Source organism: Rattus norvegicus, chromosome 15 (assembly GCF_036323735.1).
Source record: "Rattus norvegicus strain BN/NHsdMcwi chromosome 15, GRCr8, whole genome shotgun sequence".
NCBI lineage: Eukaryota > Metazoa > Chordata > Mammalia > Rodentia > Muridae > Rattus > Rattus norvegicus.
Window position 1 is genome coordinate 93,589,809 of NC_086033.1, and position 27,730 is coordinate 93,617,538.

The 27,730-nt window shown below is 36.6% G+C and overlaps 2 long non-coding RNA genes across 2 annotated transcripts in view; one reads left to right on the top strand and one right to left on the bottom strand.

Moving 5' to 3' along the window:
- LOC134482007 (uncharacterized) overlaps window positions 1-6,930 on the bottom strand; it is a 29,725-nt gene extending 22,795 nt beyond the window's left edge. The window contains exon 1 of the long non-coding RNA XR_010058004.1: window positions 6,776-6,930. This is a non-coding gene — a long non-coding RNA (uncharacterized LOC134482007). The remainder of the gene's footprint in view (window positions 1-6,775) is intronic.
- A 49-nt stretch (window positions 6,931-6,979) lies between these two features.
- LOC134482009 (uncharacterized) lies at window positions 6,980-24,597 on the top strand. The gene is made up of 2 exons (XR_010058006.1): window positions 6,980-7,077; window positions 24,287-24,597. It is a non-coding gene; the product is annotated as an uncharacterized LOC134482009 (long non-coding RNA).
- Window positions 24,598-27,730: the final 3,133 nt, after the last annotated feature.

Genomic DNA, 27,730 nt, shown 5'->3' on the forward strand with positions numbered 1-27,730 from the left:
TCTTTATATGTTACTTGACCTTTTTCCCTTACTGCTTTTAATATTCTTTCTTTATTTTATGCGTTTGGTGTTTTGACATTTATGTGACGGGAGGTGTTTCTTTTCTGGTCCAATCTATTTGGAGTTCTGTAGGCTTCTTGTATGCCTATGGGTATCTCTTTTTTTAGGTTAGGGAAGTTTTCTTCTATGATTTTGTTGAAGATATTTACTGGTCCTTTGAGCTGGGAGTCTTCACTCTCTTCTATACCTATTATCCTTAGGTTTGATCTTCTCATTGAGTCCTGGATTTCCTGTTTGTTTTGGACCAGTAGCTTTTTCTGCTTTACATTATCTTTGACAGTTGAGTCAATGATTTCTATGGAATTTTCTGCTCCTGAGATTCTCTCTTCCATCTCTTGTATTCTGTTGGTGAAGCTTGTATCTACAGCTCCTTGTCTCTTCTTTTGGTTTTCTTTATCCATGGTTGTTTCCATGTGTTCTTTTTTGATTGCTTCTATTTTCATTTTTAATTCCTTCAACTGTTTGATTGTGTTTTCCTGGAACTCTTTCAGGGATTTTTGTGATTCCTCTCTGTAGGCTTCTACTTGTTCTCTAAGGGAGTTCTTCAGGTCTTTCTTGAAGTCCTCCAGCCTCATGATCAAATATGATTTTGAAACTAGATCTTGCTTTTCTGGTGTGTTTGGACATTCCATGTTTGTTTTGGTGGGAGAATTGGGCTCCGAAGATGCCATGTAGTCTTGGTTTCTGTTGCTTGGGTTCCTGCACTTGCCTCTTGCCATCAGATTATCTCTCATGTTACTTTGTTCTGCTATTTCTGACAGTGGCTAGACTGTTCTATAAGCCTGTCTGTCAGCAGTGCTGTAGACCTGTTTTCCTGTTTTCTTTCAGCCAGTTATGGGGACAGAGTGTTCTGCTTTCGGGCGTGTAGTTTTTCCTCTCTACAGGTCTTCAGCTGTTCCTGTGGGCCTGTGTCTTGAGTTCACCAGGCAGGACACTTGCAGCAGAAAAGTTGGTCTTACCTGTGGTCCCGAGGGTCAAGTTTGCTTGTGGGGTGTTGCTTATGAGCTCTCTGCAGCGGCAGCAACCAGGAAGATCTGCGCCGCCCTTTCCGGGAGCTTCTGTGTACGGGGGTTCCAGATGGAGTTTGGTGTTTTCCTCTGGAGTCAGAAATGTGTGCAGGGTGAAGTCTCTTCTGGTTTCCCAGGCGTGTCTGCCTCTCTGAAGTTTTAGCTCTCCCTCCCACGGGATTTGGGTGCAGAGAACTGTTTATCCAGTCTGTTCCTTCAGATTATGGCAGCGTCTCAGGCACAGCTGTCCTCCTGCTCCTGGGCCCTCCTCTGCAGGAACCCAGAGGCCGTATACAGTTTCCTCTTGGGCCAGGGATGTGGGCAGGGGTGGGCAGTGTTGGTGGTCTCTTCTGCTCTGCAGCCTCAGGAGTGCCCACCTGATCAGGCGGTGAGGTCTCTCTCCCAGGGGGTCTGGGAGCAGAGAGCTGCTGCGGGCCGGGATCCGGGGGTTGGGGCTCCGGGTAAACACAGGAAGTGCCCGGTCCTAGACGAGTTCTGCCTCTGTGTGTCCTGAGTTCTCCAGGCAGGTCACTTTCAGCAGAAAAGTTGGTCTTACCTGTGGTTCTGAGGCTCAAGTTCGCTCGCAGGGTGCTGCCCATGAGCTCTCTGTGGCAGCAGCAACCAGGAAGATCTCCAGGGAAAGTCTTATACAGGACATTTAATTGGTGCTGGCTTACAGGTTCAGAGGCTCAATTCATTATCATCAAGGTGCTAGCATGGCAGCATCCAGGCAGGCATGGTTCAAGAGGAGCTGAAAGTTCTACATCTTCATGTGAAGGCTGCTAGTGGAAAACTGACTTCATGGCAGCTAAGAGTCTTAAGGCCCACACCCACAGTGCCATGCTTACTCTAAAAAATCTAGCCCTACATAAACAGAGCCACAGCTTCTAATATTGCCACTCCGTGCACAAAGCATGTACAAACCATCACAAATAGCATTCATGGCATATTATCTGGTAGAAAAATAGAGTATTATATTGTAAATAAAAGAATATAGGGGGTTGGGGATTTAGCTCAGTGGTAGAGCGCTTGCCTAGCAAGCGCAAGGCCCTGGGTTCGGTCCCCAGCTCCGAAAAAAAGAAAAGAAAAAAAAAAGAATATAGGAAGCAAAATATCATTTACTATTAAATATTCCCATTAAGTGAAAAGTACTGTGCTTCTATAGAGGAGATATAATATCCTCTATAATATAATATAATATTATATGATATGATATGATATTATATATATATGCTATAATATAATATGATATAATATGAAATGATATGATATAATATAATACAATATAATATAAGGACCAGCAAGGTGGCCCAGTGTGAAATGTTTTTGTTGTACAGTTGGATGTCCTAGTTTTGATCCCAGGACCCACATCGTAGTGTAATTGATTCTACACACACAAGTTATCTCTTTATATATTGATGCATGCTGTGCAAAAGATGAATTCACAGAAATACCATATAAATAAACGAATACATAAATAAATATATAAATAAATAAGACTCTAGGAAGAAAGCAGGTAGGTTAATTGCATACTTTTGCTTCTCTATATTATTCCTATTCCAGCAACCAGTCTCCTTTATCCAGCCTGTACCAGAACCACTCTCTGTGTCCTCTCCTTTCTTTCTGCCACACTCCCATCACTTAAACTTTCTTCTTTCTCCAACCTTCTTATCCTCATTCTTTGCTTATCTCAACTCCCACTTCCAGCATGCACTCCTTGGGAACCATCATGCTCCTCTGACCAAGGAATCGGATAGTCTAATTGCAGATATTCTGCTCCCATTCTTTTCCTACAAATCTATTTCCCAGGTCGCTCTACAGAGCAGTGCTGGCTGTGACCTCCATGTTTATCATCCCCTGTTACATCTCTAATGACTCACAAGGATCCTCTGCTCCAAACTTATTTCCCTCCACTCATGGTTTAATGCCAAGTCCCCTACTTCAATAGGCATTCTCCAAGAAGCCGTACACCACACTGAGCAAAGAATAGGCTAACTGCATGTCTCCAGTTTGTACTTCTCTCCTTCAAGTAGAACCTCGAAGTCAATCTGATCAAAGCTCCTCAGCATTGATGAGTCATCCCCCTTCTGCTCCCACAAGGAACATGGCCTGACATTGTTTCCTCCAATCTTCATCCTCACTCATCTCCTTATCCCAGCTTCCATTTTCATAGGGCATTCTAGGGAAACCTGCCAGCCAAGCCAGACAGAAGCAAGTAGACCAGCTGAATAAGTAGACAAGCTTTACCCCTTCATTCCCTCTCCTCTCCTCCAAACTCAATCCCTTAGTCCCATCCCCAGTTGAGTAGCCTAATACTGTTGTGGCCTTTCCTCCACACCTCCCCCCTCTACAATAGGAGTATGGATATCCCAGCAGAACAATCTGCTTTATTTCCTGCTGTGAAACAGGTCTGCCTCACCCCTCCATTCCCCTCCTTAAGTGTTAGTTCCCAATACCTAGAAAAATATTTTAACCAGAAACTGGTAGTCACACAGATAATGATTCTGTAAGAGTTTTCTTCCAGGCAGTACACTGTCACTCTACTGTCCTAAGAAGTAGAGAAGAAAACAGAAAGCAAGGAACAAAAGAATCATTCATCAAAGGAAAGAGCAGACATCTGCACCTAGAATTACAATCTTGCAAATCCAGATGAATAGGCGTCAACATAAAAACACCACCACAGCCAAAGAAAATCTCTTCACCAGAGACTACAGGAACCCTATCAGAGCAGGCCATGCATGCTGTGACACAGCTGACCACAAGACAAAAACTTTAAAATAGACATTATGGAAATAGCAGAGGTTCTTGAAAAAAGAAGTAAAAACAGCACAAAAATAAAAGTGGAAAGAAAACCAGCCAATAAAACACAAACTGAATAATATCCATAAATTAAAATTCAGGAACCAAAACAGGAAATTCAGACACAAGCTTTAACAAGGGAATACAACAAAATACAACATATTGAAGACATTAAGAAAAAAATTGATACCCCAATTAAAAAATGTTAAATCCAAATATATATGTATATATTTTTTCACAAATCATAGAACCAAATTTCCATATTATAAAGTAGTTGCCTATACCAGAAAAGAAATTCCTTCCATGGTACATAATAATCAAACTAGTAATTGTACAGGAAAATAAAACTACAATAGAAAAAGACTAAGTAGCCTATAAAGGCAGACTTATTAAAATAGCAACTGGTTTCTCACTAGAGATCCCAAAAGCAAGAAGACCTAGACAGAAGAGCGTAAGACCATTAGAGACCATAGTTGTCAGCCCAGATGATTATAAGCAACAAAAGTTTCAATCACAATTTATTGAAAATATAAGATACTTTGTGGTAAAACCTAACTTTAGCATAATCTATGAATCTAGCCCTATAGATGGTGCTAGATGAAAAACACTAATCTAAAGAGGTTAACCAACCCCAAGTTAAAATAAGAAGTAAATAATCCTAGATAAAGAAGTCAAAATACATACAACAAAATTAATATAACAGGGATACCAAACACTGGTCATTGATATCTCTCAATATCAATTGTCCCACTTATGATTAAAAGACAGAGTAAAGGAATGGAAGTAAATACAGGGTTCATCCATTTGCTGCCTTCATGAAAAATATCTTCGCATCCAAAGTAGATATCAGTTTAGTATAAAAGTATGAAAGGGTGATTACAACAAATGGAGCTGAAATGTAAGATGATGTAGTCATTTTAATAGCTGACAAAATAGATTTTTAAGCTAAGACTAATCAGAAGAAATAGGGATGGACATTAAGTATTCATCAAAGTATAATCTACCAAAAGGACATTTTAATTATTAACGTGTTTCCACCACACACATGAACACCCAGGTTTGTAAAAGAAGCACTGTTATCACTTACATCACCACATATTCTCACACACTGATAGTGGGAGATTTCAATGTCAAACCTTCATGAATAGCCTGTTCACTGAGACAAAACTAAACAAAGAAATCATGAATCTAACTGACGTTATAAATGAAAGGAACCTAACAAATATTTATATAATAATTCACCTAACAAATATTTATATAATAATTCACCAAAACAGAAAAGAATGTGCCTTTTAAGGAACTTATGATTTTTTTCTTCAAAATTGGCCATGTACTCAATTACAAATCAAGTCACACCAGATAAATGAAGTTGACATAATATCTATCATACCACTGCAGATTAGAGATGAACATTAACAACACCATAAAAAAACAAAGTATATAAAATCATAGAAACTTCACAACTCTCTATTGAATGAAAATGTGTCAAGACAAAAATAAAGAAATGAAAGGCTTATCTAGAATGGAATATAAATGAATAGATTGCATTATAGAACATTATAATTATAGAAGCTTATGGAATATTATGGACATGGTACCAAGACGAAAGTTCAAAGCACTAAGTGCCTACATAAAGAACAAACAGCAACAACAACAACAAAATAACTTCAGGAGCTTCCATCCTAGCAAGTGAGTAGATACTAAAATGCTGAGACAAGTTCTAAGTCCTAAATGACGAAGAAGAAGAAGAAGAAGAAGAAGAAGAAGAAGAAGAAGAAGAAGAAGAAGAAGAAGAAGAAGAAGAAGAAGAAGAAAAGGAGGAGGAGGAGAAGAAGGAGAAGGAGAAGGAGAAGGAGAAGAAGAAGAAGAGGAAGAGGAAGAGGAAGAGAAAGAGGAAGAAGAATTATTCTCAGACTAGTCACTTAACAGCAAGTATGAAATCCTTAGAACAAAAAGAAACAATAAAAAAACAGACAAAAATAATATTCAAAATAATAGAGGAAAGAAATATTCAGCTTCAGGGATGATACAAATAGAACAGAAACAAATAACAAAAGTATAAAAATGTCAAATAAGACATTGTTCCTAGAGGAATACAAATAATTCTTTATATTCCAACCAATCATCATTAAAATATAGTCTTCAATGATGTCATCTCTTACAGGAGTCTAAATTTCAAATAATAATACCCATCTCTTTTCTTTGTTGGTATCAATTTTTAAATGTAGTCCATGTACTTAAAACACATGTACACGACAATGGTAACTTCTCCAACATACAATTTATATAAACATATATAAAGTAATTCTCCTTGCTTTTACCGAGGTATTATGGTAAAATACTATATATGTGGCTGTATTATTTGTACACACACATCCATCCATCAAAACATCATATGCTCTCTCACCAGGCAGCTTCCAGTAAAAATACCATATATATATATATATATACATATATATATATGTATATATATACATACATGTATATATATATGTGTGTGTATAAAATAACTATATATTTATTTATAAGACAACTATATATCAGGTGTGTATATGACTTTTTCATGTACTTTTTGTTTAGCTTTACTCCCTTCTCTCTATGGTTCCCCCATGCTCCTAGATACCAGACTTATTTAAATCTTACCATGCCTACTCTATTTTCTCCTACTGTCATACTACATATACCTTACCATACCTTCCAATCAAAGACCTTTATAAATTCTTTGTTCATTATTTTTCTCTCTCTCACACACATATGCTTTTACCATTATGTATCAATATATATTATAGGCTTAGATTTTTCAAAACCTCCTTTAATCATGGTTCTTTAACTCTTCAACCTGACTTCTAGCCCAGCACCCACCAGAGGTAGGGGAAAAGAAAGGTTAAAAGAATATGAAGTTCGTGAACCTGTTTAGAAATAGTTCCTCTAGGCAATTCCAACGTTCACTGTCAGCGTCCAGTCCACTTGCAGAACACCAAATGTGATTAAGGAGCAGTGGCCCAAATCAGAAGAAAACATGGAGCTCCATTAAACCAAAGAGGTGGCAAGAAACAGCCTGAATAGCACCAGAAGTTCTCTGATGCGTTTCTCTTTGTGAAGTCACAAAAAGAGGAGATCAGCAAAGAAAGCAAGAGAAACCAATGCAGAAATGTCATCAGTGAAGCCCAGAGTTAGTAAAGCCTAAGGAAGACCAGCAGATCCTTGCATGGTAAGCCAAAGCTAGAATGTCATTCATTGTTTGTTGAGTTATATTTATAAAATTCCTAAGCGCCACACGCCCTCTCAAACATCCATTCCATCAAAACTCCCCATGCCCTCTCAACAGGCAGCTACTAGAGAAACACCATGTGCCTCGTCATAGCAAAACATTCTCTCACATGTCTGCTTCAGCAAAACATCGTCTCATAAGACAATTTCTAGAAAAACAGCACATGATACACAACTGCGTCTCCAATAAACCCAGAAATCCCCATGCAATATGTAATATGCATCTCTAGCCTATTCAGCACTGAGATATTAAATTATGAAAATCTCAGAAAATGGATTAAATTAGAAAAATATTATTGATATAACCCAGACTCAGAAATAAAGATAGTAAATTCTCTCATATGCATGTTTAAAGTTCTCACATATAATAGTTTTATATTTACATCTTTAAATGTTAATACCCATGTATTTAAATGTGTATACATGTGTACATACTTGTATATATTATGATTCATTCTAAAGTTTTAGACATTAGCAGATTCCATTGGATAAATGTTTTTTTATTCCCTTTCTTTTAATATTAGTCATGACTATTTTTGATTAACGAAATTAATTCAGATCTTAATGAGATTTCAGAATGACTTCTCATTGTCTGCTCAGCCATATCAAAATTCTTCTGCTCATGTAAATCCTCATTTTAAATTATCCCATGTCATAATAGAGCAAGAGTTTAGATACTTGTGTGCCTCTGAGATGACCTTTCATTCTTTTAACTTCTATGTTCATCATTATATTCTCAATTAGTCCCTTATTCATGTGAATAAGTTATAAATGCACATATGTACTCTATCTTTCTCATAAACACACACACACAAACATACACACACACGCCCCACAATATAGCTTTGTAGTATTTAAAAATGCGCCAACTACTTCATATGTCTGGGAATTTTGTCAGAAAGGTACAGTAGAAATTGTATCTGTGAAACTCATACAGAAGAAATGTAAATAACTCAGTGCTATGACACCAGTTCCCAGCATCTGACTGCTTGGAATTGGGAAAGCGAAATGTTTAGATGATAGATGTTGTTTCTTTCCATTCCCATCTGGATGTTCTGGCTGCATGAAGACAACATCCCTGACAATCAAATCTCATAGCCAAACAACTTCAGGTCTTAGATTTGTTTTCTAGCCCACCCACATTGAGTTAGGATGATTAGTTTGAAGAAGAAATCCCGTTAAATGTCTAGCACATCTATGCTTTGAGCTCTGAGTAATCCTTTAGGAATGATGATTTGCATTTACATCTCCCCTGTTTGAAAAACTATCTTGTTACATGGAAGACAGTTTTCCAGGAAAGATCCCCAGCTCAAGTGCCCAAAGGAATTAAGACTCTTCTATCAGATTCAATTCAGGTTGTAGCTCCACACATTATGAGGAGGAAAATAATTCCACTGCTTCTGCTCCAGAATTAAGTGATTAAAATTCTCTTTCCAGTTGTCCTAATAAAGATCTGAGAGTTTAATTAGGAGAAACATGATTACAGTGTAAATTTGAAGCCCAGCACTTTCAGTTCCCTTTTAAAAAACCTTGAATCCTGCAGTATAGAAGGAAAGAGATGTGATGCATGAAACCTAGGGAACCATAAATTGTTTAGTAAAACAAATAAACAAATAACCCCCACAACCCCCCCACACATACACAAATAAAACCTCATAAAACCCTGGAGTTCAAGCTTTAGATTGTTTATAGATATTGTGTAACAAAGAATTATCAAAGTACTCATCTATGAACTGTCAAGTACAGATGGTTAGCAAAAGAAATGTTTCTATGCATAAATGTTCACATCATTGACATACAGAGGATAGGCTGTATAAACTTACAACAATATTTATTACCTAGTTAGCACAATATTTACATGTACACAAACAAGATTTGTCACAGAGACACAAATGCCTGAATTCCACATTCTACATAGTTTAAATTAATGTAAATTAACTGACACATTTAATATTATTTTGTTCATGGTCTCTTACCAAATGCCAAAAACAAAAAAAAGGAACTGAACTTCAAGCCATGTTATTTATCCTTAAAGATTAATTCAACGGTTAAATAAATTGGAATTAGTGATTTCATCTATCTGTTCTCAGGATATTGAAAATATGCAAATGGTATTCATGCTGATAGAAATAGAGCATTCAGCTATTTTTAGCCTTTCTGGCAGTCTTCCTAATTTAGCTTCAGTTCTTCAAAGAGTCATAAAAAGAAACTTCTGTCTTGATTTGTGTGGCCTGGGATATCATCTGAGGAAAGGAATTATTTGAATACTGTTCAAGCATTGCCAAATAAATTAGTAATTGGCATTTATACATATACAAAATAAATGCTTAATCCCACATCCATCTTTATAATTTATAACATTTAAGACAAGTAAATATTATGCTATATTAATCTTCTAAAACTGCATTAATTTGTATTAAGTCATTAGTCACATGTACAATATGGTTTAGGTCTGTATACCATCAACTATAAAATTGCCAAAAGTCAACATAAATTTTAGATATCTATTAAAAAATCATGATTTTTCTCTACATGTGATTGTCTCTTGTAGCTTTCATTTTTAATATAGCATATTTGATTTTAAGGTAATTCAGATATAGATGATTTCATCATTTTAATTCAATATTAGAGTATAATATATACTAGAATTTATTAATACTTTTCTTATTATTTAGTAAGTCTATAAGTTGAGCACAACAACTGCATTTGGAAGGCTTAGTTGGGGATTCTGTGGGCTCATATGTAGTCTGGGCTCAATAAGCAAGACTCTCTCCCTACTCAAAACCAGAAGCAAAAATCCCTCCAAAATAAAATCTATGCCAGCAATATCAAATGACACAAAACACAAATTTTAGTGTCTTAAAATAAGGACGTAACACCTCATATAAGTGGGCTTAGAAAAGGCACAATAGGCTAACCCAAACCTTGAAGACACATTCATCACCCAAGGCTCTCCTAAGCTTTTCACCTCTTCAGTGATCATCTTCACAGTTGGCTCACTATTCAAGACATAAACTATCTGAGTATCATTTCATTAAATATCAATGCCTACAGACTGAAGGTTATGAAGGGTTAGAGAGAAGAGTCACTGTCATCTAAAAACTATATGTGTCCTACATAGCCACTCATCTGTAAGTTTCCATAATAGAATCAGAGAACATTTGTGTCGTGGAAACTTCTAGAAGTCCTTTAACAAAACATATACTTTTATAGTACAATTTCTTTGTCAACAAAAGAAAGAAAATAAATGCATATTCACAGTGTTTCCACAAGTATCACTGTGGTTAGGACAAAACGGCAACCAACAGATTGGGAAAAGATCTTTACCAATCCTACAACAGATAGAGGCCTTATATCCAAAATATACAAAGAACTCAAGAAGTTAGACCGCAGGGAAACAAATAACCCTATTAAAAAATGGGGTTCAGAGCTAAACAAAGAATTCACAGCTGAGGAATGCCGAATGGCTGAGAAACACCTAAAGAAATGTTCAACATCTTTAGTCATAAGGGAAATGCAAATCAAAACAACCCTGAGATTTCACCTCACACCAGTGAGAATGGCTAAGATCAAAAACTCAGGTGACAGCAGATGCTGGCGAGGATGTGGAGAATGAGGAACAGTCCTCCATTGTTGGTGGGATTGCAGACTGGTACAACCATTCTGGAAATCAGTCTGGAGGTTCCTCAGAAAATTGGACATTGAACTGCCTGAGGATCCAGCTATACCTCTCTTGGGCATATACCCAAAAGATGCCTCAACATATAAAAGAGACACGTGCTCCACTATGTTCATTGCAGCCTTATTTATAATAGCCAGAAACTGGAAAGAACCCAGATGCCCTTCAACAGAGGAATGGATACAGAAAATGTGGTACATCTACACAATGGAATATTAGTCAGCTATCAAAAACAACGAGTTTATGAAATTCGTAGGCAAATGGTTGGAACTGGAAAATATCATCCTGAGTGAGGTAACCCAATCACAGAAAGACATACATGGTATGCACTCATTGATAAGTGGCTATTAGCCCAAATGCTTGAATTACCCTAGATCCCTAGAACAAACGAAACTCAAGACGGATGATCAAAATGTGAATGCTTCACTCCTTCTTTAAAAGGGGAACAAGAATACCCTTGGCAGGGAAGAGAGAGGCAAAGATTAAAACAGAGACTGAAGGAACACCCATTCAGAGCCTGCCCCACATGTGGCCCATACATATACAGCCACCCAATTAGACAAGATGGATGAAGCAAAGAAGTGCAGACCGACAGGAGCCGGATGTAGATCGCTCCTGAGAGACACAGCCAGAATACAGCAAATACAGAGGCGAATGCCAGCAGCAAACCACTGAACTGAGAGTAGGTCCCCCGTTGAAGGAATCAGAGAAAGAACTGGAAGAGCTTGAAGGGGCTCGAGACCCCATATGTTCAACAATGTCAAGCAACCAGAGCTTCCAGGGACTAAGCCACTACCTAAAGACTATACATGGACTGACCCTGGACTCTGACCCCATAGGTAGCAATGAATATCCTAGTAAGAGCACCAGTGGAAGGGGAAGCCCTGGGTCCTGCTAAGACTGAACCCCCAGTGAACTAGACTATGGGCGGGAGGGCATAAGGAAGGGGAGGGGGGAGGGGGATGTTTGCCCGGAAACCGGGAAAGGGAATAACACTCGAAATGTATATAAGAAATACTCAAGTTAATAAAAAAAAAAATAAACCGTGCATGGAGATATTTCCATGTGCAGATAAACCAGGAAAAAAAATTAGGCAAAATGTACTATAAAGGGATATGCTTACATTTAGACAGTTTTGCTCTTAAATAAAAAAGCAAATATTATTAAAATGTTTAATAAGTTATTAGAAAACAAATTAAAGCTTCTTAAAATATTTTATAGATGACTGTATTATTCATCTTTTGTGAGATTTAACAACTTCCATAATGTGTAGATGCCATAATATAAAATACTTTATCATTTTTTTGTCATTTCTTCACATGCAGCCTAATAGAAGCACCTAGAAACTATGGGTGGCTCTTAGACAATCCATTTCACTTTAGTCACGAAGCATCTCTTTTGAAACTCTGCTATAGGAAGATTCAAATGAAAAGGGATGACCCTTCCTTGCCCAGCATTAGAAGCCAACACAAAAGGAAACAAATGGAGTTTTTAGAGGTACCTTGTCCCATAATGCATTGTCTGAGTATTGATTTTTTCCCATAATAGTATTTCACATACATTTTAGTTTCTATAGTTGTGTTTTATACGATGTCTGCTTGTGTTTTTATGTATATATATATATATATATATATATAATTACTTTGCTTTTTCTTTGACTCCTTTTCCTGTTATTGTTTCATTCTATTCTGATTTGCTATTTTTATCTTATCTTATTTTATTTTGTTGGTTTTTTTTAGATGTCTATTTATTCTCTGATTAGAAAGAGTAAGAAAATGTTGAAATTTGAATGAATGAGTAGGTGGGGAGGAGTTGGAGGAGTGGAAGCCATAATCAGGATGTATCCAAAAAGATCTATTTTTCAAACCAAATTATCTAAATGAAGAAAGAGAAAGCAGATTAAACAATTGTCAACAGAGAAGTCGCAAATGGCTGAGAAACACTTAAAGCCATGTTCAAGATCCCGAACTATTAGGGAAATGCAAATCAAAACTAATTTGAGATTCTATCTTATACCTGTCAAAATGGATAATATCAAAAACACATGTGACAGCTCTTTCTGGTACAGAAGTGAAGCTAGGGGAACATCCCTCCATTGCTGATGGGAGTACAAACAAGTACAGCTACTTTGCTAATTAATATGACAGTTCCTCAGAGAATTGGGAATCGATCTACTTCAAGACCCAGGGACATGCACAAAGAACGCTCCACCCCACCACAAGGACACTTGCTCAACTCTCTTCATAGAAGCTTTATTCATATTTCAGAAACTGGAGACAATTTAGATGCCATTTACGCAAAGAGTGGATAAAGAAAATGTTGTACATTTATACAATGAATTATTGTTCACCTTTTGAAAGCAATGACATTGTGAAATTTACTGGCAAATAGAACTAGAAAAGATCTCCCTGAATGAGGTAACCCAGACCCAGAAAGACAAACATGATTTGTCCTTCCTTATAAGAATATATTAGCTGTAAAATACAGGTTAATCATGCTACAGTGAACAGTCGCAAAGAAGCTAAGTAACAAGGAGTGCTTAAGGGAATTGCATGGATCTCTCTGGGAAGGAAAATCGGAATAGATTTTGCGTGTGCTCTGAGGGTTCAGAGTGAGCCATCTTCTATGACCTGACGTGAATGGTATAGCAACGACAACTCAACTACAATACCTTCGACCTACAATTTGTCTTCCCTGTAATATACGCTGGAGTAATGGTGGCACAGAAATTATGGGAGTGGTCAACCAATGAATTCTGAAAAGATTTTCATACAGAGATTAAAATATCCCAATTTAAGATGTGGATAATTTTTAATATCCAGTCAAATGTAAAGAAGGCATAGCATCTAGAAATATTAAAATATTACAATTTATCCATCACTTCATTATTTTAGATTTGTACTTCACGAACTTTACCTCAAAGAACCTGATAGCGTTTATTTTTCTTAAAACATAATATTATAAAATGTGCTGAGTATATCTTCAAAGTTAACCTTATTTATTAGTTTCAAAAGGAAACATAAAATCTCCTAAGGATATAAAGGGTTTTTATGATCATAATGTGAACATGTTTAGCTTGCCCTGGGCAAGTGTTTGGTTCAGTTTTGTTCTACTTCAGTTTATCAACTTACACTGGAATATAGGTGATAGGAAAATCCAGCATTTGGCCTGCATACACATCTCCAACTGTGTCCCTGTTTAATCTGTACATAACCAAGATGAATCAATAAATAGGAGGATTCTCAGAATGAGTTGTAGAGAAGCTGAACTTAAAATCTTTTCTTACATTAAAAGATAATTTATGCTATACCTAGGGAAATACTCCTTGGTGCCTTTTTTCTTGCTTTAATAAAATGTGTAAATAAACTTAAATCTGAAACAATTTATGATAACTGGGGATTTTGTGGATCACCAAAAATGGCTTTATTAATGGACTAACATTACTCAGATTGAGCTAAATGTTAGCCTTCGAAGAGGCCAGATGCATTATTCTAAATATTTCAGGCTTATTAATGAAGAACAGTTATACAAAGGGTCTTCAAGCTAGATTTGGCAGCTAAATAGCATGACAACCATAAAATATGCAGACTTAATCATAGGTTTTTAAATCACCAATTTTTTTCTTACTTTAGTGTATAAAAACATAATGGAGGAAAAACATAAGTAAATATATATTTTCATTTCCATTTTTATTAATCATTCTATTCATTTACATCTCAAATGATCTACCACTTCCCTGTTACCCCTCCACAAACCCCCATGCTACATTCTTCCCTTCTTTTTTTCCCCAAGCTCTTCCCTTCTTTTGGAACTCTGAGAGCGCTCCTCAACCCACCCAACCTCTCCTGCCCCACTAATCCAGAATCCCCGTACTCTGGGGCATCAAACCATCCTAGGACCAAGTGTGTCCCCTCCCATTGCTGTCAGGCAAGGGCATCCTCTGCTATTTATTTATCTGGAGCCAGGAATCCCTCCACATATATTCTTGGTTGGTGGTCTAGGCTCTGAGAACACTGAGTATTTTTAAAAGGCAAATGCCAGAAGATTTTTAAGAGCATAGTTAACTCAATGAAAATATGAAGAATCTTACATTTTTAAACTGAGGAAATACCTTACATTTACTTTAAAATGTTAATGGATACAAGGCATAATTTATATCACACACATCTTTCATGAGATACTGGCTTGAAATGTCTCTTTACCAATATTTGGATCACGTTTATTAAGCCTTACTTAAACAGCACTTAAATAATAAATATAACCCTTAATGACATTTCTAAGTTTTTCAGCTATTAATTTTCATTACAGCTTTCAACTTTGGCACATCGGAAGTCATCTACTGCTATAAAGTAATATTTTAAGCATTGTGTGTTTGTTAGAATTTATTCTAAACAGACACCAGACTTTTCAGGCAGAAATTCAAATATGTAAGACCCATCACTACAACATCAATCCAATACTATATTTCGAGCCTACATTTCACTGTAGTCCAGATTGGTGTGGAATTTATGAAAGCCTTCTTGTCTCAGTCTAACAAGTACTAGGAATAAAGATAGAAAACACCAGGGATAACATACAATATATTCAATTTTTGTTCGATTGTAGTTGGGTTTTCCTTTTGCATTTACTGAAAAAGAATTGAGTTTGTAATTTAATTAATTTTTCTGTTCTCTTTCCTGCCTCCAAACCTTCCCTGTTCTCCTTCTAATTCATGGTCTCTTTCTTCAATAATTATTTATATATGTATTTCTGTATGAATATGTATTTCTCAATATAACATGTTGAGAGTATAGTGTTACCTTCCTCTATGTTTTCATTTTCAGTACTGTGCAAACAATTTGTGTGTTCTTTCCTGGGGAGGACCAGTTCTCTTGCTCCCTACCCTCTTCAGTTGTTTATACTTCTGGGTAGAGTTGTGGCCTCATGAGCTTTGCCTCAATCTCTTTTACAAGTTCATTGGTGTCAACTTTGTTGTAGTCATATGTGAACAGTCATGTTGACGAGACTTTATAGGCATATTTTCTGGTATCTGTTGATTTGTTTGGTTTGCTTTTGAGAAGACCTCAAGTATTGCAGGCAGGCCTTGAACTCGTTTTGTAAACAAGAAAATCATTAAAATTCTGATTCTATTCCCGTTAACTTGTGCGATATTATTTTAGATACCCTCATCCATATTTTATTTATTTGGTACTAGAATTAAACCCAGAACTTCAATCATAATAGGCAGCTACTTTATCAGCTGAATCTACAGCCACAGCTTGCACAGTCTGATTTTAGAGCTAAGTCCTTAATTAAGGAGACTTTGCTCTTAAATCTCGAGCACATAGAAATGTGTTGCTGTAGTGTGGCTGTCTGTTACAAGGAATATTTTAGATTTTCTTTAGCCTATGAATGTACAAGTTAATTCCTTTTCTGGTTTTCTAAAATCTTGATTAGTCTAAATAATAAGGTTGTAAACATAACAACTAGAATGTTATCATTCTGAATTTCAGTAGTGAAAGTAATTATCACAGCTGCAGAGATGCCTCCACAGTTAAGAGCACTGACCTCTCTTCCACAGGTCTTCAGTTCAATTCTCAGCAACCATATGGTGGTTCACAATCATCTGTAACGGGATCAGATGATGCCTTCTTACCATGTGTCTGAAGACAGCTGCAGTGTGCTCCTATACATAAAATAGATAAATAAATAAAATCTTTAAAAATATAGACATCACTGTGGGGAAAAAGAATACATATGGTAGTTCAGGTTTTCAGAAGGTAGAATTCTTCCTGATACTCCCTAAATTCTGACAAAGCAATGTTATGACTCTAGTTTTGTCTTGTTTTCCTGAAATAACATACATTAGTGAATAAAAAGACACTAGGGGATGAGCTTAAACTCAGCTGATTGCTCCATTGTTCACTTAGGTGGGTTTTTAGGTAAAAAATGAATAAATAGGATATTCAGCATCAAGTAATTTAAATATATATTGATATTGGTTTTGTTTTGTCTAACATACATGGGAGTCAATGTTGTCTCAGGTATAATAAAATCTGAAAATTTCTCTGCTCATTCCAAGATCAAATGATCAACTCTTATCTGATGTTTCTCGTGAGTCACTCTGTCAAAATGAGATGTCTATGCACATAAAACCTGGATATAAGGATGCTTTTATGATTATGTCAGTTGTGTTTTGGCCACATTTACATTTGATTCAGAGAAATTTCTCCTTAGATATGCAAATGAATTCGGTTCACCAAATCTTTGATACCTCGCTTTTTAATTCTTGCATGAATCAGTGGTTTTCATTACGATTTTATCAGGTAAAAATATTGGACACATTCAGAAAACATTACCTGAAAGGAGTAAGTGAAAATAATCAGTCCAGCCATTTCATCTCAGGGTCCCACTGGCAGAAGTCTTTACCCATGAGTGATGTCAAACAATTGGAAAAGTGGTAAAGAACTTCCTTGGCAGGTAGTCATTCAGGATTAATTTTGAAATATCAGAGTGATTAGATAAAGCATTAATCTCTGTAAAGGTAATGGAATATCAAGGAAACCTTCCAAATCCAGCTGCAATAGAAGACTTCTTTACTTCTCTCATACCAAAAAATGGAGCCAATTATTTTATCTCCCTGTAGCATACTATATGTGAATTCACTTTTCTCTCTGCTTATGAGCCACAGGAAGATTGATAGCTATCCAGAAATAAAATTCCTTATGCCTGTACTTTCAGCCAATAAGCACGGCTGTTATTTATTCAAAATCAGTTCTCTTTGTCTGCTATGTTCATGTGCTTTGGGGCACAATGATCCAAAGTTTACTGGCATTAATTTGGCCATTATCCAATTACTATTTTCAAGGAACAAATAAAGAACTAATACTTGGCATTTCACCCTGACTTTTTTTCTTTTAAAAAAGGATAATAAAAATAGTAAATGTTTCAATTTTACTTATCAATTGCTATTTGAATATCCAAGTATTTTGATGCAATATCTTATAGTACTTTGCAAAATTTAATCTTGGTATTGTTTTTATTGAACATTACCTCTTTTTGTAGTTTTCAGACAATTTTTTTTATTGAGTGGCTGTAACTTTTGACAAATTCTGTACCAAAATATGAATTAGTAGGCATAAATATTGTTAACACCTGATGATATAGCATTGTAATATTTGGAATCTATTTAGTTGTAGCAATGTCACAAGATATAATAAGAGTTAGTTTGATATGGGAGAGAAAGATGTTAATGGTAATGCTGATAAACTATAATCATCAAATAAATAAAGGCAAAATGCTAAATACATAGACTATATCTGATCTCTCAATTTAAATGATGATTTTTAGCATTAGAAACTGCTATAGCAGAAAAAAAAAAAAGAAACTGCTATAGCGCTACCTCATACTGTGTTCTAGATAGCAAAGCCACCCTCAATGGAATAAAATGTCAAGTTTCTTATAGCTAGTATACAAAAGACGTAATTCCTGTTACTTATATTTAAAATCATGCCTTTCATGTGTTTATAAAACATGTGTTAATTTTGTTGAGCCAAGAATTGCACTAAATTATTATGTCATTTATTTTTCAAAGCTGTCTACCTGACCCATTATCTCTTTGCTGTTCTGGCTTCTTTTACTCACAAACTTAAACCTTGTTTATTCCTCATCTGGCACACTGAGTTTATGGGGAAGACTAGAATATATAGCTTACAGATGGTCTTGGAGATTGCATTTCTTCTACTAATATATTCTTGGATTTGATTCATTTTCAGATATCACTACATAAAACTATGTTCCCCCTAGATGTATTTGTTTATATGGTTATCATGCTCAATTTTAAGTCCTGTTATACAGGGCCCATACTGAATACTATATACCCCACTACAGTTACATATACGTCTTGGATTTAAATCTGTTTCATTGTCTTATTCACATTAAGTGAAATACCAAAGAAATATGAAATGTTAGTGATTATTTTCTTCTCTGTATATTGTCAAGGATAGGAATTTGACATAAGAAAATTATCTGTAAATTATACTCAATGCAGAAAAGGTTTTTTTGGAAGAATTGTGGCTGGACTCTTCATTTGCAATCAAAATTATGCTATTAATATTGAATTTAAATATGTGAAGTAACTGGAGTGTAGCATAATCAATCTAATCTTGCCCCAGAACATCTTATGAATAAATGAGACTCAGACTATGGCTATTTTAGTTGGCTTTTACAATCCCTGGGGAGGGGAGCCTTAGTCTACTCTTCTAACTACTGGCCTGGCTACCTCCCCAGTCTCATACCCCAGATACTAGCTGCTTCTCCTGGCCATGTATTCATGATCCATTTCCCCTCATGGTGGTTGCTTCCTCCTCTCCTTTCATTCTCTTCCTTCTCCCCTCTCTTCTCCACCCTGAACCAGGTAATTCAGAACCTACCTACCTCTAACCCCTCCAGTAATTGGCCATAACTAATTTATTTAATCTATAATTATAAAACAAGGAACAAAGTTCACCCACCAAAATCTTTTAAATCTGACAATTCTCTAATAAGGTACAAATTTTAACATTACAACAATTCCCCATTTTTGTCTAAAGAAAAAGGCTCATTCTCTTATAATAATAACCAACATACCTAAAACTGAATTATGAAATTATTTTTATTAATTATTTTATTTACATTTTGAATGTTGTCCTCTTTCCTAGTATCACCTCAAAAAACCCTCTTTGCCACCCCTTCCTCTTTGCCTTTAATTGCGTTCTCCCTCACCCTCCCACATCCATGTCATTTCTCTAGCACCTCCTTTAATGGGAAAATAAGCCAGTAAGTGACCAAGCAAGCACCTTCCCTCCCATTGATGCCAGACAAGGTCATCCTCTGCTATTTATGTAGCATGAACCATGGACCCACTCATATATACCATTTGGTTTTTGGTTTAGCCCCTAGGAGCCTTGAGAGGTCCAGTTGCCTAGTTGATATTGGTGTTCTTCCTATGGGGTTTGCAATCCCCTTCAATTCTTTTGGTCTTTCCCCTAACTCATCCACTGTGGTCCCAAGGCTCTGTCCAATGGTTGATTGTGAGTGTCTGTATCTGTCTTAGGCAGATGCAGGCAGAGACTCTCAGCAGACAACTGTATTAGGCTTTGTTCTGCAAGCACTTCTATAGCGTTGGGGTTTGCTGTCTGCAGACAGGACTGATCCCAAGGTGAGGCAGTCTCTGGATGGCCATTACTTTAATCTCTGCTCCACTTTTTGTCCTTGTCTTTCCTTTAGGAGGAACAATTCTGGGTTAAATATTTGACATGGACCACATTTTCTGTATCCGTTCATCTCATTGTAAGATTGTTTACAGCTTCTGGCTATCACAAACAAGGCCTCTATAAACATAGTCAAACATGTGCCCCTCTGGCATGGTAGGGCAATTTGGGGGTATATTTCCAAGATTAGTATTGCTGGATCTTCAGGTAGATCTATTTCCACTTTTCTGAGGAACCTCCAGATTGATTTTTAGAGTGGTTTAACCAGTTTGCAATCCTACCACTAAAGGAGTGTTCCTCATTCTCCACATTCTCACCAACATGTGTTGTCACTTGAGATTTTGATCTTAGCCATTCTGATTGGTATAAGGTGGAATCTTGGGGTAGCTTCACACAATGGAATACTACTCATCTATTAAGAACTAGGACATCCTGAGTTTTGCAGGCAAATGGATGGAAGTAGAAAATATCATACTTAGTGACGTAACTCAGACCCAAAAGGCCATGCATGGCATGCACTCACTAATAGATATTACCCAAAGAAAAAAGTACAGAGTACCCAAGATACAGTCCACAGAACTCAAAAAGTTCAGCAAGCTGAAGGGCCCAAGTGAGGACACCTCAAGGGAGAAGAGAGGGACCTGGGAGGGAAAGGGGATGGAGTAGGAGGGGGACAAAGAGGGAAACATGATCTGGTATTGGGTAGGGGAAAAGGACTGACACTCTGAGAGCCAACAGAAAGAATGGAAACAGGCAATCTCAGGAGGTAGGTTGAGGGGACCCTCCAGAATGTACCAAAGACCTGGGAGAAGAGAGACTCTCAGGACTCAAAGGAAAGGACCTTAGATGAAATGCCCTACAGTCGGGAGAAGAAACCTGTAGACCCTACCTCCAGCAGAAAGACAGGGCATCAATGAGGGATAGGGTTGCCATCCCACACTCAAAACTCTGACCCATAATTTTTCCTGTCTGAAAGAACTGCAGGGATGGAAATGGAAAGGAGCCTGAGGAAAAGAACTTCCAGTGACAGGCACAAAGTGGGATCTAGCTCAATGGAAATTTCCAAGGCCTGACACTATTACTTAGGCTATGGAGTGCTCACATACAGGGGCTTGTCATGACTGCCCTCCCAAAGACCCAACAAGTAGCTGAAAGAGTCAGATGCAGATATGTACACCCAACCAATGAACAGAAGCTTCTGATTCCTCTGGTTGAATTAGAGAAAATCTAGAAGAAGCTGAGGAGGAGGGCAACCCTGTAGAGGGACTTCAAATAACCTGAACCCCTGAGTTCTCTCAGACACTGGGCCACTAACCAGGCAACATACACCAGCTGATATGAGACCCCAACATGTATACAGCAGAGTACAGCTGGGTCGGGGTTCAGTCAGAGAAAATTCACCTAATCCTCAAGAGACTAGAGGCCCCAGGGACTTTAACGTTCTGGTGCGTGAAGGTTTAGGTATTGGATATGGAACAATCAGAGGGTGTTAAAACTTGGAGCACGAAAAAAAAAGATTTTGACATGGGTAGGTGGTTCCATCCCTATCTACCCAAGGTCTTGGGGTTTTCTTTTTCAGGTTATATCTCCATAAAGCAAAGCAAGACCCTATCTAATCCAGATTCAGTGTATCATTGTACTTACTTGCATCCTATAAATATAGAAAAACTCTTCCTGAAACTGGGAAACTAACTGGAGACCATGCATCCAAATATGTGTGTTTCTGGAGGCTGTTTTTATTCAGATGACTGCACTTTCCTTCCAGGAAAAGAATAGGATTGTTTGGAATGGGAAGTTGTTTGGAGGAACAAGTAAAGACATGAAGAATCATCAGTCTAGAGCTAATATTAAACATTCCTAAAGATGATACTGTGTTGAGGAATGTCCTAAGTAGGTTAATGTGATAGGAACTTGATTGCTTGCTGATGGGGTTTTGACAAGAATCTGTTACTTGGACTCTGCTCCTATACATGGATTGATCTATTGCAAAACTCAAAGTTGAACAGGATTTGGGAGGTGGCAGAACATTAGAGGATGGGGCTGGTTGAAGGGGAATGGGGCCTCACCTGAGAAATTTAGGACCTTGTTGAAGAAAGTTCATGTCCTGGTGACCTCTATTTTGCCCTTGTACCTGCTATCTTTGCTTCCAGTTGAAAACAGAGGGATCTCTGTGAAATGTTCTCTCTCTCTTATGCTTTAATGGAGCCCAAGGGTGTATTACTTCTGAAAAAATGAGCTGAATGAACTTTTGGCTTTTTGGTTGTTCTCTGTTTGTTTAACATATAGCTGTAGAAAGCTCACTAACAAATCTTAAATCCTTCTGTGATGGCAAACACCAAAGCCCAACCTGATAGATTTAGGTTCACCTGGGAAAACAGTTCTTGGCATGAGTGTGTGTGTGGGGGTGTATGTTTAGTAGATTAAAGAAGGAATGAAGACCCATCCAATGTAGATGGCACTATGGCTTGTCTGGTAGCCTGGGAACTATATAAAAGAAAAAAGGGTTAAAGCAGTATTGGACTTTGCCACTCGCCAGCAGTTCCAAATCTTAACATTTTGCCTTTCCAGAAGGAGCCAGGCTGTATTTCACTATTGAACAGAGAAACAAACTAAACATTTTGTCCATTGACTTTTGGTATTGTTTTGGTTCAGTGTATTTCATGCCAGTTAGAGTAAAAAAAAGAAGTGAAGACTATTATCAAGGGTAACACTTCAATGTATGATGAAAACCCTTTAAGGATTATAATATATCTGCATTATTTCACAATTTGTTCTGATATTAGTTTTTCTTATATTATAGAACCTAGTATCTAATGCTTGTCGAGGTAAAAATTATCTGTGTTTAGGTATCAAAATGTGTTCTGTGTGTATATATTTCAAGGGACACCTAAAATAATAAGAAATTTACGTTTATTTTGGAGGTCATATAAATTAAAAAGAATTAGATGGTGCCATTACACACATTCAACACTTTTTCATGTTTTACAAGTTCAGTTATGCTGGATGTTTTATTTATCATTTCAGAACTGTCAATACATGAATATAATCATACGATGGGGAGCAAACGTCTGGAAATCTATTGTTTAATCAGAGCATTATTTGCGATAATATCCTATTATATCTTGGATAGGTACTAGGGACAAAAATGGAGCAGAAACTGAGGGAATGGGCAACCAATAACTAACCCAAATTAAGAGCCATCCTATGGGCAAGCAGTAAGCCCCACTATTCCCTTCTTCCATTAAGCATTCTTTATAAAGAGAATAATTTATACTATAAAGCTAAATTTTCTTTTAGCAACATGACATTTTATATAAAAGTTATCATCTTTACTGTAATTAATTATAAGAGCAATTTAATTTCAATTATTTTATAACTGGAAACTAAAATTTGTATAATTATTTCAATATAATTATTACTAATTATCGTTTGTGTGATAACTGGAAATGATAAGAATCTTGAAACTGTTCACATAAATATATTAATATGCTAGTACTGAATTAACCTTTATACAATTATGAGGACCAAATTTTTAAATATGCATTCAAAAGATATTTTAAAATAGCAAGAGATTCAAAAATCTTGTATGCATTCTTCTTTTTCCTACAAGGAACATTTTATAAATATTAAATTCCCCCAGAGAAAATAATAATGTTCCTGAATTAGAAAAAATAATGATAATTTTAAAAATTGAAAACTTAGCTTACATCGTCCTTTGTGTTTAGCTTCTGAGGGTTTGTGGATGTGTGAGTCTCACTTAGAAGGGGGTATGAAATAGTCCTAGGAAGAAAATGGTGGTGGAAAACTGGATGGGTGATCGGATGGGGAGGGCAACGGGAGTATTCAGGGTCAAGTATAGGGAGAGACCTGAAAGGGGGCTAAAGGACCAGAAGAATGAATGGAAATCTGCAGCTGGTGAGTGTTGGGATGATGGGGCATTCCTAGGACATGCTGGAGACCTGGAGGGACAGGGTCCATCTATGAGGTCACTTTAACTGAGACTCATAGCAGGGGGAAGAATCCACCTCTCTTAGCCAAGAGGAATAACTCACAACATTTTTGACCCTAAATTTGTGAACACAAGGACAAAGATGGAGCAGAAACCGAAAGAATGGTCAACCAATAACTAACCCAAATGAGACCCATCCCTTGGTCACACACCAATCCCCATTACTATTAATGATACTCTGTTTTGCTTGCAGTCAGGGGCTTAGCATAACTTTTTTTTTTCTTTCTGAGAGGCTCCACCCAGCAAATGACTGAAACAGAGGCAGAGACCCACAATCACATATTGGACGGAGGTCAGGGACTCTAATGGACAATTTAGAGGAGGGAATGAAGACCCAGGAAAGGTTGAAACTCCACAAGAAGACCAACAGAGTCAACTAATCTGGACACTTGGGGACTCAGAGACTAAACCACCAATCAAAGAACACACAATGTCTGCATCTATGTCCCCCACACATACGTAGTAGATGTTCTGCTCGGTCTTCCTGTGGATCCCATAATTGGAGCTGGGGATTGTCTGTGGAATAAATTCTAGCTGGGATGACTTGTCTGGCCTCAGTGTGAAGGTATGTGCCTAGCCTTGTAGAAACTTGATGTACCAGGGTAGGAGGATACCAGGGACCCTCCACCCTCTCAGAGAAGAAATGGAGGGGAGACGGTGAAAAGGACTGTGTGAGGTGGGGATTAGGAGTGTGAAGTCAGTCATAGGATGTCACATAGATACATGGAGAAAAAAGAAGTTGAATACTTATGTACAATTAATAAATAGAGAGATAAGTAAATACATAATTTGGAATAAAAGAAATTAAATACTTCCTCATAGGTATTCTCCTAAGTAACAATACATTGTTCTCCTTTAAATTTTTGAGGTTGATGACATATTTTGTTCATGTTTCCAATCCTATGAGAATCTTTTATTACATAAACTTGATTGCACTGATTATTATTGCTATGTGTCTACATGTGTATGTCTGAGAGGATGTGTTTGTCTGTGTTCCAGTGTTTGTGATGTATGTTAGTGGAGGACTTGGACTATGTACATAAGAAGCATCTCAGGTCTAGGGATAATTCTGTGGCACTGAGTCTCTATTTTCAGCTGACATTGCTTGCAGGGAATGAACTGATGTCATTGGACCTCTGTTGTAAGCACCCTGAACCTCTGATCAGCCTACCAGCCTCTTATAAGAGTTTTCACAAAAAAATGCTTGCGATGATGCACCCCAGTTTTTTGTGTTTGTTGTAAGATATGAGAAAATATTCAAAGTATTGGACTACGAAGTAAGAATTAAAATTGAAAATGTAAAAAGAAAAATATAATAAGACTTGTGCATTACTTGTTCAGCAATATAACAATAAGAAAACTTACTGAAGGAAAAAATCTTTCAAACCCTTTTAAACTGTATATAGCCTTGAAAATGTCATTTGTAAATTTCAGTTTTAATTGGGGCTATATGCTTAACTTAAACATATACATGCAATAACGATGTATTGTACTTCGTCGTTTTTTCCTAACTTACTAGTCAGTAAAGGATTTTACTTGGAGAATTTAGTAATATTACCAAAGCAAATCAATGTCTCGCAAGCTGTGTGCTAAAAAATCTTTAGGGTATGCCAGTTAATAAAAGTTGTGATTGCCAGATTGCAGAATTTTATTACCTAAAAGCATCTTTACCCACTCCTTCAGATGAGCTTTATAAGGGAGAACTGAGCTTTTCCTTAGAATCGTGCTTGTCAAGGGGAGTTGAGTTAATTTAGGTCATATGGAAAGGAGCAGGTACTTGTACAGGGCTTATGAAACGTTTAATGGATTCCAGAAGTGGAGTCAGGCTATAGATGCTAAAGAAGTAAGATTGAGAAGAAGGAGAATTAAAGTAGACTGGTAGGTGATTTAACCTGTCTTTGGGGGCAAGGTGGCCTGCTTTCAGGCAAATTATTTCAATACAGAGTACAAGATGTTCCTTTGATATCTGCTGCTCCATCACACTTCATAAACTTGAAAACCCTGATGTGTATTATTGAAAGTGTGAAGATCGTGTTAATGATGATCTCATGGAAGAGTCTTAAGCCTCTGAAACTCTTGTTGCACTTGAGTGCAAATAGAAATGCTAAGAAACAAATTTAATCAAAAAGCTATGTTTCAAAATATATTGGCCATTTGTGCCTGAAAATTTTGGTCTTCTTGATTCTTTGAATTTGTCACACCCAGGAATTTGTTAAGTCCATTAAATTTAGCACATTTTTTCACAATTATACCATGGCAATTTGTGTCTGAACTTAGAAGACTACATGTGTTTATATCTTACAGCCAAAAGTTGGAGTATAGTAACATTTGTTTAGACTGTCAGGAATGGCAGATTTAATTATGCAAATGATGACAAATAGATCCAGATAGGTGACAGCAGAAGGGAAGATAATGAAAGGTTTGAGTACAAACTTGAAGTGGAAAACAAGCCCATGAGATCAGGTTGCTCACCTCTGTGGTTTGTACCTATAAATTTCAATGCCAGGTCTTGGTAAGTCCTTAGAACTGTTGCAGAATTATGAAACCACAAATAGTCATTAAGGAAACAGGAACACTGCTGCCAGGAAAAGTGTTAAAATATTTGTTAAAGAGAAGGTATTTCAGGTGTGTATGATCTGCTCGTTGCTTTAAAGAGAAATATGGCAACTCTAATGTCTTAAACAGAGTCCTCTGACAAGTTTGTCACTATGAATAGGAGTATCTATAATCTTTACCCTACCTTTTCCTTTATCATATTATTTATAATGGCAGTGGCATGTTCATCACACACATGGGTGTGTATGTGTCATATATTAGTAGTTTGAAAAATGTAAGGGAGAGAAACATAATACAAATTTTTTTTGTATCTGTTTTACCCTCTGGTGTTGATACTGGAAGTCTGAAGTACTACAGAATCATCTTTTCTTGTATCACACATTCTAAAGACTTAAAGATAGGTTTTTTAAAATATTTACTAATACTAACAATATCAATACTATTTATATTTAGCTTTGTAATTCATGAAAAGTCAATACTATAAAAATGTAAATTTTAAGTAAAAAATGAATCCATGGACTTAATAAATTTACATAATAATCACCTGCTAAATTAACACCAAATTATAATCAACTAGAAAATAAGTGAGAAGTAGTAAGTCAAATTGAAAGAAAATTAAATTATAACTTGAAGGGAAGGAGCAGTACAGAGGAGGAGGGGTGAATCGAAGATGAACTCTCAGGAAAGTAAACATCATATCTGCTGAAGGCAAATAGCAAAATATACAGAAACCCAGAATTTTCATTTCAGTGAAGTATTGAGCCCCACTATGGTAGAGATACCTTTTTTGTGAGAACTGGAAAATGTTTAGTTTACCTCTCCCAGTTATTGCTGGAGAAATTTAACAGGGACAATCCAAATTTTATACGTTAAGAAATACATTGAAACAATGAGTTAGGAAAGTAGTGAACAATTCTTCAAATAGTGACAGTGACTAAGAAATTTTCACATCTAGAAAGATGAATGCTTCTCAGAAGAAATGTATTTCTGTTTTCTTTTTGTCCAAGATAGATAGACAAACCCAATGCAATGACATATAAAAATTGTACTGAATTAGAGGTTAGTATTATTGTAGCGGTAGAGAAATGCATTGTTAAATTAATTTTTTCATATTAAATAC